This window comes from Bos taurus, chromosome 20 (assembly GCF_002263795.3).
Source record: "Bos taurus isolate L1 Dominette 01449 registration number 42190680 breed Hereford chromosome 20, ARS-UCD2.0, whole genome shotgun sequence".
NCBI classification, from domain to species: Eukaryota; Metazoa; Chordata; class Mammalia; order Artiodactyla; family Bovidae; genus Bos; species Bos taurus.
In genome coordinates this window covers 63033834-63049630 of record NC_037347.1, presented here as the reverse complement: position 1 = coordinate 63049630, position 15797 = coordinate 63033834, and the positions used below count along the sequence as shown (strand labels likewise).

The 15797-nt window shown below is 46.0% G+C and overlaps 1 long non-coding RNA gene across 2 annotated transcripts in view; it reads right to left on the bottom strand.

Moving 5' to 3' along the window:
• The window catches only part of LOC132343252 (uncharacterized), a 44686-nt gene extending 35515 nt beyond the window's left edge, over positions 1 to 9171 (bottom strand). Inside the window, exons 1-2 of one of the 2 annotated variants that reach the window (XR_009491997.1) lie at positions 8266 to 9171; positions 1283 to 1407 (exon numbers count right to left, since the gene is read on the bottom strand). This is a non-coding gene — a long non-coding RNA (uncharacterized lncRNA). The other variant, XR_009491998.1, reaches the window with a different exon arrangement.
• Between the last annotated feature and the right edge of the window lie 6626 nt (positions 9172 to 15797).

Sequence of the window (15797 nt, the reverse complement as noted above, 5' to 3'; positions counted from 1 at the left end):
TGGATGGAACTTCACGGCATTATGCTAAATGAAGTAAGTCAGACCGAGAAAGACAAATATCGTCTGATCTCACTTACATGTGGAATCTAAAAAAGCAGAACTCACAGAAGTCAAGAGAAGGATGGAGGCTGCTAGGGGCTCGCTGGGGTGGGGGAAGTGAGAAGTTGGTCAAAGGGTACAAACTTCCAGTTATGAGTAAGTCCTGGGCCCCTAATGCACAGCGTGATGACTACAGTCAACTACACTTGACAGTATATACATGAAATTTGCTAAGAACGTAGATCTTAAACATTCTCGCCGTTTTTGGGGTGGGAGGTGAGAGGGAGGTTCAAGAGGGAGGGGACATACACATACCTGTGGCTGAATCATGTTGATGCATGGCAGAAGCCAACACAGTATTATAAAGCAATTATCCTCCAATTAAGAATAAATAACATTCTTAAATAGCAATTATGTGAGGTGATTGAGGTATTAATGAACCTCTTGCAGGCATCATTTTGCACATGTAGGTGTATCAAATCATCATGTTGTGCACCTTAAACTTACACAATGTGACATGTCAACTGCAACTCAATGAACCAGTGGAGGGGAGGGAGAAAAAACATAACATCTCAGTGGCTTACCCAAACAAATATCGAGAAGTTATCTGAGAGGTTTGACCTCATGGAAAATTGTAATAAAAGTTGGGGGAAAAAACTGGTTGAGAGTGTGAAAAGATAAGATCAGAGAGAGAGAGAGAGAAATGAAGAAACACAGAAAAGAGAGAAGAAAACAATTTCCAGGAGAAGGAGTGAAAAAATGCACAGGAAATGAAATATAATCACTGATATAATGTGTCTCACTTGTAAACAAGATTTACACAGCTAAAATTATGACAACACTAGATCTCCAAACCCATCCAACCCTGAATGTGGAGAAAAAGAGAATCACCACACACACACACACACACACACAGAGTGTGTTCAGCATTTTAAGGCGAGATATGAGAAAGGGAAACATGTTCATGTGATGATTGTATGATCATGTAACACAGCTAAGTCCTGCATTTTCATAATATAAATTCAACAGTAATAAAACTGTAATCTATGCTGAAAGTGAAGAAACAGCAGTAAAAGCATCCTATTTAGAGTTATGGAGGGAAATACATGAGAAAACAGTAAAAAGGGGTGGAAACTGTTTGCTGACGGAAGTGTCGGGGCTGGGAGGAGAGGGCGGCCTTTTTCAGCATAGCCTGTGATGGTTGGTTTTGTGTATTCACCTCACCTGGCTAAGGGATACTCACAGAGCCAGGAAAATATTGCTTCTAACGCGTCTGTGAGGGTGTCTCCAGAGCAGAGTCACTTTGGAACCGGTATACGGAGTAAAGAGGATGGTCCTCACCATGGCAGGTGGGCTTCATCTGAGATCCTGAACAAAACAAAAAGGTAAAGGGAAGGTGGATTCTGTCTCTCTCTGCTTGAGCTGAGACACCCGACTTCTCCGACCCTTGGACAAAGGCTCTCCCGGTGCTCCGGCTCTCTGACTTAGACTGGGACTGACCTTGTCCCACCATCATGACCACCGCCCCGGTCTCAGGCCTTGGGACGCAGCCTGAAATACACCATCTGCTTCCCTGGTTTTCGAGTTTGCAGAGACAGACAATGGGGTTTCTCAGCTGCTGTAACCACGCAAGTCAATTTCTCTGATAAATTTCCGCTTGGAGAAGACAATGGCAACCCACTCCAGTACTCTTGCCTGGAAAATCTCGTGGGCAGAGGAGCCTGGTGGGCTGCAGTCCACGGGGTCGCTGGGAGTCGGACACGACTGAGCGACTTCACTTTCACTTTTCACTTTCATGCATTGGAGAAGGAAATGGCAACCCACTCCAGTGTTCTTGCCTGGAGAATCCCAGGGACGGGGGAGCCTGGTGGGCTGCCATCTATGGGGTCGCACAGAGTCGGACACGACTGAAGCGACTTAGCAGCAGCAGCAGCAGCATACCAATGTACATCCTGTTGGTTCTATTTCTTCAGAGAACCCTGACTGATAGAGCAGAGCACAACAGTCTCCCCATTTTCTACTTCCCAATGGTCAAAGCAAGTCACGTGGTCAAGACCAGCTTCAGAGTGGGAGGAGCCTAAAAGGTTAGGGGTGAGGCAGGCTCATTCATTGGTCCATTCACATGATCAACGTACCCTGCTACCTTACTTTCTGCGGTTGTTAGAAGAAGTAAATGAAGAAATATCATGACAAGACTGAAAAAGTAGATACTCAAGACCTGAAGAATCTATACGGATGTCAAAGCTGAAATATCCTAGCTCAGCAGCCCCCAGACTTTGGAACCAGGAACCAGTTCTGTGGAAGACAAGTTTTTCCCTGGACCTGGGGAGGGGAGGTTTTCTGGATGGTTTAAGCACATCACATTTGATTGTACACTTAGGCTTCCCTAGTGGCTCAGAAGGTAAAGCGTCTGCCCACAATGCAGGAGACCTGGGTTTGATTCCTGGGTCCGGAAGATCCCCTGGAGAAGGAAATGGCAACCCACTCCAGTACTCTTGCCTGGAAAATTCCATGGATGGAGGAACCTGGTTGGCTACAGTCCATGGGGTCGCAAAGAGTCGGACATGACTGAACAACTTCACTTTTACTTTATTTCTGTTATTACATCAGCTCCACCTCAGATCATCACGCCTTAAATCCCAGAGATTGGAAAAACCCGTCCTGGGACACCTCTGGCCTCTTCTCTCCAGTTCCTTTGTTCCGCTGAACACTGCCCTTGAACTGTTTCAATATTCTGCGGTACCTTTCACCATAGAGAACTTTTCACTCTTCCTGTATTTTTGTGCTCTGAGGAATGCTTAGGTATCTAAGTAAGCTTAGGTTTTGACACTGGAAGGACCATACATGGATCTAAGCCAGGAGCTTATGAGCTTTTCTCTCTAGGATCCTGGAGGTGGGAGGGCAGGTGGGATGCAGCAGTGGAGGCATCTCTGCTTCAACAAGCACGAGTTTGTTTTATGTTTTATCTCCTGAGCCTCCAAAAATGATTTAACATGAACCAGATCGAAACCCCACTCACCTAAGTGCTGTCGTCGGTGCCAGGCTGTCAGGAGAAACAGGATCCTCCTGGAAATTCTCCCTGTGTTAATGGACAGGTACCATATATCACAAGATACAAAGAGCCCCAAGGAGACAGGCTCACAGAATCTCGGAGGATAAACAACTGCGAGTTTGGGGCAAAGGTCCTAGTTGCGAGCTTGTTTCTCCCATCTCTCTCAGTAACAGCCCTGCTACTTTAATTACAGGTTGTGGATGGTTACAGCAGGGCAGAGGGCAGAAAGGTTCCAGAGGTGCCTGTAGAGAGATGCGGGCCGCCGCCCACATAATACCTTAGCAGACTGGCTCCCTGCATCTGGGAGAATGAGGCCATCACTGGAGGTCAATAAAGTATTCTGTCCCAGGTTTCTGCAAGCCCCCTCACCACGTCATGTCAGGCAGGAACATGTGTGTAATTTGCAGGACCCAGTGCGGAAAGAAAATGCAAGGTGGGACTTCCCTGGTGGTCCAGCAGTTAAGAATCTGCCTTCCATTGCAGAGGATACGGGCTTGTTCCCTGGTCCGGGAACTAAGATCCCACGTGCCACCAGGGCATCTAAGCCTGAGTGGTCACAACAACTGCCAGGGCGCCACGACCAGAGAGAAGCCTGCACACTGCAACGAAAGACCTTGTGCACCACGACGAAGACTCGATGCAACCAAAAATGAATAAACATGAGTAAAAGGAAACACAAGGTTCCTTATGCAAAACTTTTAAGACAGCAACAGTGTTAAACCAAGCACAGAGTCCTTCTGAGCGGGGGACCCTGTACCACCCCCCCCCCCCCGCAGAGCCCTTCTAAGCGGGGGACCCTGTACCACCCCCGGGGGGTGGTGTCCCAGCAGCCAGCCCTGGTTTCCAGACCTCGGGAAGCCCGCTGCTAGTGAAAGGGAGGGTCAGAGTTTGCCGAGAAAGGGCTGAGAGACTGCTGAGAGACTCCCTTTCACAGAAACACGGTCAATCTATAACTTTGGTTTTCTTATCAAATAATTGCACAAAAATAGCGAGTGGATGTGAAAGCTAAACACTGCTTTAAAAGCCACCTTTTCTCCTCCTATATTCTAGAAAAAATAATCAAACCGCTGCTTCGTGTGCCCTGCAGAGGACGTGAAGGGCACAGAAGGACACACAGCCATCCAGCTTTCAGAATAAAACTTATCTCTTACGAAAGCCCTGTCTCCTCTGAAGGAAAGACTGGCATCTGTGAGAAGCTGGGACAGGCAATTCGGGAAGAAGGGGATGACTGCCCCAAAGAAGTTCCTAAAAACCTATGGAGGCACTGACTTGCTCAGACTGGAATGTATGTCAGCAATTCCGTTCTCATACAGCCCAATATCTAGGTACATTTTAAATTATAATGGAACACTTTATACATGTACATGAATCATAACCAAGAGCAGAGAGAAACATTAGCTGACCTTGAGTCACAGACACAACTTCAGAGCAGTTAACAGCTCAGTTCTGGCCTCAGAGACACTTTTCTCAAGTTCAATGTCTGTGACGTTGAGGGAGTTAAGCCTCAGTTTCCCAATCTGTCCCAATCCCACTCAGCTTTCCCGGTAGTAGCAGAATTGTTGTATGTGCTGTCAGTTGCTCAGTCGTGTCCGACTCTGCAACCCCAAGGGCTGTAGCCCTCCAGGCCCCTCTGTCCGTGGGATTCTCCAGGCAGGAATAATGGACTGGGTTGCCATTTCCTCCTCCAAGGGATCTTCCCATCCCAGGGATGGAACCCCTGTCTCTTGCATCTCCTGCATTGGCAGACGGATTCTTAACCACGGTGCCACCTGGGAAGCCTAGCAAGTGAGGATACAAGCAGGTGATAACAGGTGAGGATGCAAGGAGATGGTGAATGGAAAGCCCACCTACACCCTGGCACAGCGAAAACACCACATCAAATATATTTAGTCTCGTTATTGAGCCACGGATCCCACAAGGACGCTTGGTCTGATGCGAAGTGCTCAGGGGCTGAGTCTGGAGAAGAAACAGAACCCCAGGCCTGCAGCCTCCCCCACCCCACCCCAGGATGCTGCACTCTTGACTCCAGGGATGCACCTGAGTGTCCTGGTTTGAAACGTGCCCCTTGTCTGCAAGCAGCTCCTCTGTCTCAGCCCTGAGGAAGAAGCCCCGAGTCGGTGGCTCAGCCTGGCGCTGGGAGGGCACGTCCACTCAGGCTCCCCTGCTGTGTTATCTGCCCTCCCCTCAGTGCCCAACCTGGCCAGACTTCCCAAAACACAGTGACTGCAGCTGTCTGTTCACAGCCCCGTTCCTTCACCTTGGGCTGATGCTGAGGAGCATCCTTCCGGTGGACCCATCTGCTTCCTCTCGCATCACCAGCCCCATCCTCGGCCAGTCTCACTCCCAGCTGTGACTGTGAGGAGCTCACTTCTGCCTCCAGCTCTGCCCCAACCCCAAAACTCCCTGTCCTCTGCCTGCACTACCCGACCTGGGGCTGCTCAAACCTGCCGGTGGGATGTCTGCAATTCACAACTTCTACAAAGAGTACAGTTTAATCTAGAACTCTCTGCTTTCCTTTAGTCCATGTGGAAAATATTAAGTTAGATCCCTGTGACACTTGTTGTACCAAAATAAATCACAAGTGGGTCAAACATTTACATTTTTTTTAAAATTCATAAATATTGCTGAAGAAAATTCAGGCAAAGTCCCTTATGTTCTCAGAATAGGGGAGGACTTTTATGGATGATGCAAAATCCAAAAGCTATAAATAGGAGATTTTTTTAAATCTGGATAAAGAACATTAAAATTTTATGCACAGCAAAAAAGAAATCAGGACTGGTATATGTTTGTAGCACCATGACAAAAGGCTCCTATAAATCAGTAAGAAAAAGTGCAACAGCATAATATAAAAACGGGCAAAGGATATGAATAGACTTGTCACAGGGGGAAAAGTGTGCTAGTCACTCAGTCCTGTCCGACTCTTTGTGACCCCATGGACTGTAGCCCACCAGGCTCCTCTGTCCATGGAATTCTCCAGGCAAGAATAGTGGAGTGGGTTGCCATTTCCTTTCCCAGTGGATCTTCCCAATCCAGGGAAGAAAAAGTGGTTTTTAAAACCATGAAAAATAATCTCATCATTTAAAAATACAAATTAGAAACTACAATAGAATATTATTTTTTATTATCAACTTAGCAAAGTTAAAATCTTTTGTAGAATCCGTTGTGTTGGCAAGAGTGTAAGGAAAGAGGCATTCTTATAAATACTCTTCTATGCTCTGGGCTGGAGGTGTAAATGCGTACAGCCTCTCTGAGCAGCAGTTAGGCAGTCGTGATTAAAGTGTTAAAGTTCACGTACCCATCAACCCAGCATTTCCTTACACATCACTTACATTACACATCGCTTACACCGGATGGTCTGCTGTCAACTCTTCATCACCACCTTCTAAAGTCTCTGAATCATAAAAGAAAAGGGAGGGGCTACATCCCCCAGAAGCCCCTCCCAGGTTCTGACTTACTCCTCCAATGAGAAACCCTTGCAGATAAGAGAAGGGGAGGGGCCGCCACTGTTTTGCATTCACAGGTGGAACCAGGCTGGGGGACAGGGTGCCTGAGGCTTGCTCCTGGCGCCTCTTGAGAACCACCACCTTGCACTACAGTGTGAGGTCCCTGGTGAGGGTTTCTGGGAGCTTACAGCAGTTTCACGGTGAGCTTGTAAGGACCACCCACTCAAGGGCTTCAACCTGAGATTGCTTTTTGCATCTTCTCTAACCTTAGCTCCCTGGTGGCTTAGAGAGTAAAGAATATGCCTGCAGTGCAGGAGACCCAGGTTCAATCCTTGGGTCAGGAAGATCCGCTGGAGTTAAGGGAATGGCAACCCACTCCAGTATTCTTGCCTGGAGAATTCCATAGCCTGGCGGGCTAGAGTCCATGGGGTCGCAAAGAGTCGAATATGACTGAGACACTAACATTTACTTAATCTTCGCTGACCTGAGTGTGCCAAGGATGTGTAAGCCCTCACTCCCTTTATTAAAATCTTTAACAGCAAAACTACATGGACTGGTTTCTGTTTTCCTACTGACCCTGGTCTGACATATTTATCTTGAGAATGTATCCTACAGGCATACTCATAAATGTATACACAAAACATTATTTCTAATAACAAAAGACCTAAAATATATATATATATAAATAGTGGACAATTAAAAATATCGATGCATCTACACGACAGAGTGCCATTTCCAGTTTTAGGGGGTGAAAAGCACAGTGCTTCATGGGTCCATGTGTGCCAATCCGCAATGAAAAGAATTTCAAATTAGTTTATCTCGTCTGCTACCATTCGTGTAGTAAATACAAAGAAGATTGCCAGGTATACGTATACACAAGAAACCAGTGACCAAGGGTACCTTTAAGGAAAAATTAAAGAATCAGGAGTGGGAGGTAGAGCTGCTGCTGCTAAGTCGCATCCAACTCTGTGCGACCCCATAGATGGCAGCCCACCAGGCTCCCCTGTCCCTGGGATGCTCTAGGCAAGAACACTGGAGTGGGTTGCCATTTCCTTCTCCAATGCAGGAAACTGAAAAGTGAAAGTGAAGTCACTCAGTCGTGTCCGACTCTTTGCGACCCCATGGACTGCAGCCCACCAGGCTCCTCCACCCGTGGGATTTTCCAGGAAAGAGTACTGGAGTGGGGTGCCGTTGCCTTCTCCATAGGTAGAGCTATATTACCCCAAAGACATTTTCTTGAAAGACTCTTGAATATTCTATTATGTGCACATATTTCAAAAAATAAACTACTAATTAATCAGATGACATAATCATCATGAAAGGCCAGTGAGGAATCAACAAACTGGACAACATACTTTCTTCCCTTTTCCTCTCTTTCTGTTTTTCATTTTTCTTGAAATTTATAACGAATTGGAGATGAGGACTTTGACCTTCTTGTTAGACCATTTTAGAATAATGTCCATTCACTCTTGTGAGAATAATTTTCTACATCCGTTCACACTGTCTAACACTTTCTCCTTATACCCCAAAGATGAGGTAGAAACTGCATGGACACCTACATGCTCCCTGTTCTAACCCAACATAGGATTAGTACTTAAATTTCAAATCCATGCTCTTTACCTTGCTGAGCTGAAGTTCCTACTGTCGTTTGGTTGATAAATTTAAGAGACTGATTTCACTGCTCTAATATCTTACCTCTAATGAAAAAAGAATGAACAAAAAAAGAGGTACCTTGACTAGTTGGGAATAGAATCCACATTCTTTAAATTTTGTCACCATTCTCATCCTTGTCTAGAGACTGGACGACTGATGGATGCCTTCCATGGAATGGTGATAATTTGAATTCCAGTAACACTGAAACTGGGTTTCAAATCACGAGCCCTGAAAAATTCCAACTTCAAGTCACTCTTTACAGCTCCAGACCTATGATAAATATCTAATGTAATTCATCAGACAAATGATAGCTGGTATTTTAACTCTTCCTGAAACCATTTCTATTTCAGCAAAAACCTTTCTTCTTTTTTTAGACCCTTGTAATATTATGTATAATTGAAGTAATCATTGTTGTGTCATACTCAGTTTAAAAAATGGCCATTCAACAACGTATTCAAATATACACTTTTAAAATGATTATTATTGCTATTACTCATTTCTAGACATAATAAGATATTTCCTGGCTCTTTTTGACATTTCCACATAACAGAGCACTGGCTATGTTTTACTCTGGTTTATACACAGTGTCCCCTGTCTTCCCAGCTACACGTGTCAGTAACCCCACCTCCCTTTTCTTTACTTAAGCAGTTTTGAGCTGGGCTTCTCTCTCTTCTGAAAGCAAGAGTCCCAGTAGCTCTAACCCTGTCTGTCCACCTCTGCAGGGCCAAGAGATAGACAGCCTCACACGGCTCTCCTTTGAGTTATTCTGTTAATTCAGCTCCTGATCACACATCCCTTCCCAATACAGGTGGGGGGGGGGTGTTCTATATCTCAGGTCAGCGCTTCTTCCCCTATACCTGCTCTGCCTCCAGGCCCCCAAGGTCTGCCTCAGGTCCCCCCTCCGTCACCGCCCCCCGCAAACCCAGGTGACACTGCAAGAGACAGAGATCACGTCCAGGAAGCTTAAGGGAAAAGATGAATACAAGGCATTATGGGTTGAATTATGTGCCCGCCCGCTCCCCCCCCCCCCCCCGCCACACTCCAACCAGAAGATGCATTCAAGTCTGAACCCTAGCACCTGTAAATGAACCTTATTTGGAAATAGGGTCTTGGCGGACATGGATCAAGTCAAGATGAGGTCATTAGGGTAGCCCTCCTCCGATATGACTGGTGTCCTTATAAAGAGAGGAGAAGGAACTTCCCTGTGGTCCAGTGTTTAAGAATCTGCCTTCCCCAATGCAGGGAGTGTGGGTTCGGTCCCTGGTCAGGGAACTGATGTCACAGATGTCTCGGGGGCAAAAAAAAAACAAAACGTAAAACAGAAGCCATATTGTAATAAATTCAATAAAGACTTTAAAAATGGTCCACATAAAAAAAAAATCTTTAAAAATAAATAAATAAATAGAGGAGAAGAGACAGACGGAAGGCAGTGTGAAGAGACACAGAGAGCATGTGCGTTACAGCAGAGGCAGAGACTGGCGAGTCACAGCCCCATGCCAGGGACTGCCAGGGACAGCCACCCATCCCCTGGAGCCAGGAGAGGCGCCTGAACTGATTCCCTCCCTCAGAGACCTCGAAGAGAGCCAACCCAGCTGACACCTTGGCCTTGGGCTTCTGGCCTCCAGAACTCTGAAAGGCTACATTTCTGTTATTTTAAACCACTTAGTTTGTGGGCTTCCCTCATAGCTCAGTTGGTAAAGAATTCACCTGCAATGCAGGAGACCCTGGTTCAATTCCTGGGTTGGGAAGATCTGCTGGAGAAGGGATAGGCTACCCACTCCAGTATTCTTGGGCTTCCCTGGTGGCTCAGCTGGTAAAGAATCCACCTGCAATGTTGGGAGACCTGGGTTCGATCCCTGGGTTGGGGAAGATCCCCTGGAGAAGAGAAAGGCTTCCCACTCTAGTATTCTGGCCTGGAGAATTCCAGGGACTGTATAGCTCCTGGGGTCACAAAGAGTCAGACATGACTGAGCAACTTTCACTTTCACTTCCAGTTTGTGGTCATTTGTTACAGCAGCCACAGGAAACTCATGCATAAGGACGCTGGGTTGTCTTTGAGTTCGTCAAGGACAAGACTAGAGGAAGCCAGCCCCTTGTACCCTCCAGGCTTTGTCTCCAGCCCTTCCCCTCTATAGCTCGCTTTCTTCTTCCCTCTCTCACCAGAGGCCTTCCAGAGGGGCAAGACTGCTCGGTCAGCTCAACTCCAAGCTTCATCTCTCACGACTTCTGCCTCTAGAGGCTCTTTGGGTCAAGAGCCCCCTTTGACAATTAGCTGTGGGCAGAGGCGGGAGGGCCACACTTCACGGAAGGACTATTGAGAAAAACGTGGCCAAAGACAGCTTCCAGGAGACAGGGACAATGCTCTGACTGAAGACTACAATTCTGCCTTCTAACCTCATATGCCTGCATGCATGCTCACTCACTCAGTCCTGTCCGACTCTTTGTGACCCCATGGACTGTAGCCCGCCAGGCTCCCCTTGTCCATGGGATTTCTCAGGCAAGAATACTGGAGTGGATTGCCATTTCCTTCTCCAACCTCATATGCAATCTTTCCCCAAAGTTTCCTTCTTCTAGATTCTTCTCTCTGTCTCTGTCTGTCTCTGTCTCACACACACACACACACCTTACACAGCACACACACACACCTTTGAAATTTTCTGCTTTCTGAAGCATTGTTAGAGAGCAAACAACCTACCATACAACAGACAACCATGCAGTCTACTCCACAGAATGTGTTCAGCTAGTCGTAACTCCTATTATAACAACACACCAGTCTACATGCTAAGAGTTTTATTGATAACTTATTGGCAATGCACATGGTAAAACTTCCTTGCAAGCTCATTATTCACAAAGGTATACAACAGATATTCCTCAGGTCACTACACTTTGACCTTGCAAATGTCTGCAATCTGTAGGTGGTCATACCTTGCCCTGTGCTCCTGGCTTCCGGTTCCTGTTTAAGCTAAACAGGACCTGAGGATTCCCTGGTGACTCCGCCTTGTTGCTATCAACTGGTGGTGCCCATTTATTGAGGCATAAAGTGAATGGAACTGACATGCTGGATTTGAGGCCCCGACTGACTCTGATGACATATAACCCTTGCCTTCCTAGAGGTAGCTGAGTAGAGAAAAGTGAATGGTTATAAGAGAATCCATTACCACTACTGACAAATTAACCTAAAACATGTTCTTCCTATAGTCATTCAGCAGCATCACCTTTGAAGACAGAGGACAATGCAGTGATGGATGGGCATCCTCCAATATCAGCTCTACTTCTTTATCTAATGAAGGACAAGCTCCAATATATTGAATTAATCATATGACACAATCAAATTTTCTATGAGCATTTTGGAGATCTTTCCTACCCATATTATTGATTACATCAATTGAGATAGACTAGGTTATGCTGCAGTAATAAACACTCTCCGAAATCTCAACGACCGTAAACATCATTTTTCACCCTGCTTGTGACTATTATGGATTGGCTGGGACCCTGCTCCGTGTCATCAGTATTCAGGGACACAGGTTGGCAGACACTCTACCATCTGGAACATCACAGATGCTGTGGCAGAGGGAAGGGGGGTTGGCACATCATGCTTTAGCTCTTAAGGGACTCTGCCTAGACAAACACCAGGTCACATCTACTCACATCTGATTGGCCAAGGGAGCCACGTGACCATGCCAATCTTCAAGGGGTTGTGGAAGTACCATCTTAATGGCTGAAGAGTTCTAATGGTAATCTGCCTCTCTGGTGGCCAGTCAGCTCTGTTTTCTTCCTTTAGACAAAATTCACTTATTCCCTCCCCAAGAAGGACGTAAAGATCCCTGCAGTCACTGATCCAGCACCTCTGGGTGATGTACACTTGTCCCTTCATCCAAAGGTATATTAGGCTCTTCCAGCTGGTGTGAAAAAATATTGCCGACTTGGGACTTAAACAATAGAAGTTTATTTCACACAGCTCTGGAGGAGAGCTGTGGTGTCAGCAGGGTTAGCTGCCCGAGACTGATCGTATCAGCTTAGGACCTCACTTAACCTTAATTCCCTCTTTTAAAGTTCCTATCTCTGAGTGGAGTCTCCTTGGGTGTTAAGGCTACAACATTTGATTTGGGGGGACACAGCTTAGCCCATGACAGCAGGTGGTACACAGCAACTAAAGTGGTCCCGCATACGGCTTCTCTCTTTCTGGAGACTTACAAAACAAAAAGACACAGACACCCAATTTACAAAGAGAAACAAGGAACAGACAATACCAACAAATATTTCTCTTTGGAAAGAAGGAAAATAGGAGATATATAACAGACAGTGGTCTTCACCAGTCCTGAAATCCCCTGGACAAATATTGGGTTGGCCAAAAGTTTTGTTTTTTTGGCCAACCCAGTACTATGAGTCCCACCCTGGGGGTGGGGGACATCAGTCCCTGCATACGCTCCCTGCAAGAAGCCTCATTATCCCTCATCTTCCACAGGCCTTGGCTTCACACACGGGTCTTTGACCCATCTGAAGTAAGCATCAGGGAACATGCTCTGCTTGGGAGCCGTGTGGTTTACTCAGCCCACTTCCTGACCTAAACGTTTAGGGTCCAAGGGTCCTAAACAATTTTTATTTTAATCCAATTTTAATCTGGCCTGGTGATTCTTTTAGAAGTATACTTCTTGCAACAACTTCATCAGTCTTTTATCTATTTGATTCCAGAAAACTCCATGTGCCAACAGGCACAACCAGTTACTTTTAAGACCTGTCTTGGGACTTGCCTAGTACAGGGGGCATGGGTTTGATCCTTGGTTGGGGAATTAAGATCCCATATGGCATGGCCAAAATAAATAAATAAAAATAAATACTCTACAAGATGAAATAAACCTTGCAGAGGTTTTAATAATGGTGTGATAGCCAAGGAAATATCATTGGTTGAATGGTTTTTAACAGTAGGCACAGAGGTCACGCCCTGGGCTGCAAGACTCAGATTTAATTCCTTTTTATTACTAAGAGGTTTTCTCGATTTTATCTTCTGCTGTTTGGATTCTAAAAATCAGTCAGCTTTTTCAATATTCCAAAGCCTCAAATCTTCCATGAACTCCTGCTTGGAATCCAGCTAATTCTTTTCTGACCTTGTTTCTTACAATACTTTGTCAAGTGCAACCAATGGAAACCATGTCAGTAATACAGCTGACCCTTGAACAACACACATTTGAACTGCGCAGGTCCACTTATACTCAGGTATTTTTCAACAGTAAATGCTACAGTACTACACAATCCATGGTTGTCTAAGAGTCAACTGTATTGTCTTTCTGCATCTTTTTCTAGCTGTAAATTCATTAGGCATATAATCTGCCTTCCAAATAACTGTGGGCAACAGTTTCACCAAAATGTTTCCACCTGCATAACAAGGATTGTCATCTTTCCAGACGTCCTCACAGTTTCTTCACTGCCTACGACTTGTCCTTCAAGCCAATAACAAATTATCATTTTCCTGCTCTTAGCATCAAACTCCTGGTAGCAATTTCTGTTACAGTCAGAATAAGATAAACTATGCTACAGTAAGTAAAAGACCCACACTTTCACAGCTAGAAAATATAATTAGTTTTCTCATGTTACCTGTTCACTATGCATTGGCTTGGCCTGAGCGCCGAAGAATTGATGCTTTTGAACTGTGGTGTTGGAGAAGACTCTTGAGAGTCCCTTAGACTGCAAGGAGATCCAACCAGTCCATTCTGAAGGAGATCAGCCCTGGGTGTTCTTTGGAAGGAATGATGCTAAAGCTGAAACTCCAGTACTTTGGCCCCCTCATGCGAAGAGTTGACTCATTGGAAAAGACTCTGATGCTGGGAGGGATTGGGGGCAAGAGGAGAAGGGGACGACAGAGGATGAGATGGCTGGATGGCATCACTGACTTGATGGACATGAGTCTGAGTGAACTCCGGGAGTTGGTGATGGACAGGGAGGCCTGGCGTGCTGCGATTCATGGGGTCACAAAGAGTCAGACACGACTGAGTGACTGATCTGATCTGATCTGATGCAATGGCCAGTAGGGGGTGCAGAGCAGACACTGCTCCATGTCATTTTTGCTAAGAGATAGGGTCTGACAATGGAGAGGAAATGGCAACCCACTCCAGTATCCTTGCCTAGAGAATCCCACGGACAGAGGAGCCTGGTGGGTGCTGTCCATAGGGTCGCACAGAATCAGACACGACTGAAGTGACTTAGCATGCATGCATGCATTGGAGAAGGAAATGGCAACCCATTCCAGTATTTTTGCCTGGAGAATCCCAGGGACAGAGGAGCCTGGTGGGCTGCCGTCTATGGGGTCGCACAGAGTCGGACATGACTGAAGCGACTTAGTGGCAGCAGCAGCAGGGTTTGACAAACATAACACCATCTGGAACTGTTGTGGTAGAAATAAGTAAAAGCGAAAAAAGTGCTAGTCGCTCAGTCATGTCCGACCCTCTGGGACCACACAGGCTCCTCTGTCCGTGGAATTCTCCAGGTAGGAATACCAGAGTGGGTTGTCATTTCCTACTCCAGGAGACCTTCCCAACCCGGGGATTAAACCTGTGTCTCCTGCATTGCAGGCAGATTCTTTACCATCTGAGCAACCAGGCGAGTGTAATAATTGATGCACTAAATCCTAATGATTCTGTCCATATTTTATTGACCACATTGAATCCCATGGCCATACCTAATTTAGAGGAGCTGGGGAATTCCAACCCTACTATGTGCCTGGAAAAGTGAAAGTGTTAGTTGCTCAGTCGTGTCCATCTCTTTGAGACCCCATGGACTGTAGCCCACCAGGCAACTCTGTCCATGGGACTCTCCAGGCAAGAATACTGGAGTGGGCTGCCATTCCCTTCTCCAGGGGATCTTCCCGACCCAGGGACTAAACCTGCGTCTCCTGTACTGCAGGCAGATTCTTTACCATCTGAGCCACCAGGGAAGAAGACTGTGAAAATAAGTCAATAGCCCTTATGATTATCATACTCATTTTTTTAGATCACGACACGTGAGAATAAGCTCGAATAAACTTTCCAAAAGACTGCACACAAAAAGAAGACACCAGGATTTCCGTGGTGGCACAGTAGATAAGAATCTGCATGCCAGTGCAGGGGTCCTGGGTTAGATCCCTGGTCAAGACAGGATTCCACATGCCACAGAACGACTGAGCCCATGAGCCATAATTCCTAAGCCTGCAGGTTACAGCTACTGAGGCCCCATGCGCCTAGAGCCTGTGCTCAACAAGAGGAGCCAGCACAATGAGAAGCCCACTCACCACAAGCAAGAGTAGCCCCTGCTCGCCTAGAGAAAGCCCACGCAAAGCAACGAGGACCCAGCGCAGCCAAAACTTGAATAAATAAATTATATATTAAAAAAGAAGACACCAGTCTTCCTCTGTGGTTCTATATGCAAGAGAATACCTTAGGCCATCTCCCAGTCTTTAAAATGTAGTTTCCACTGGATTTTAAGAGATGATACGTGAAAAAAAAGAATTCTGTCTTCCAACAAAGTTGAAAAAAATGGATCGAAAGTTAAAATGGGTTTCTTCACTGCAGAACTTCTCAGGAGCATCTCATGGAATGAGAGGACCTTGAAACCCATTTGGAGAGAAAATGGCTTTCATT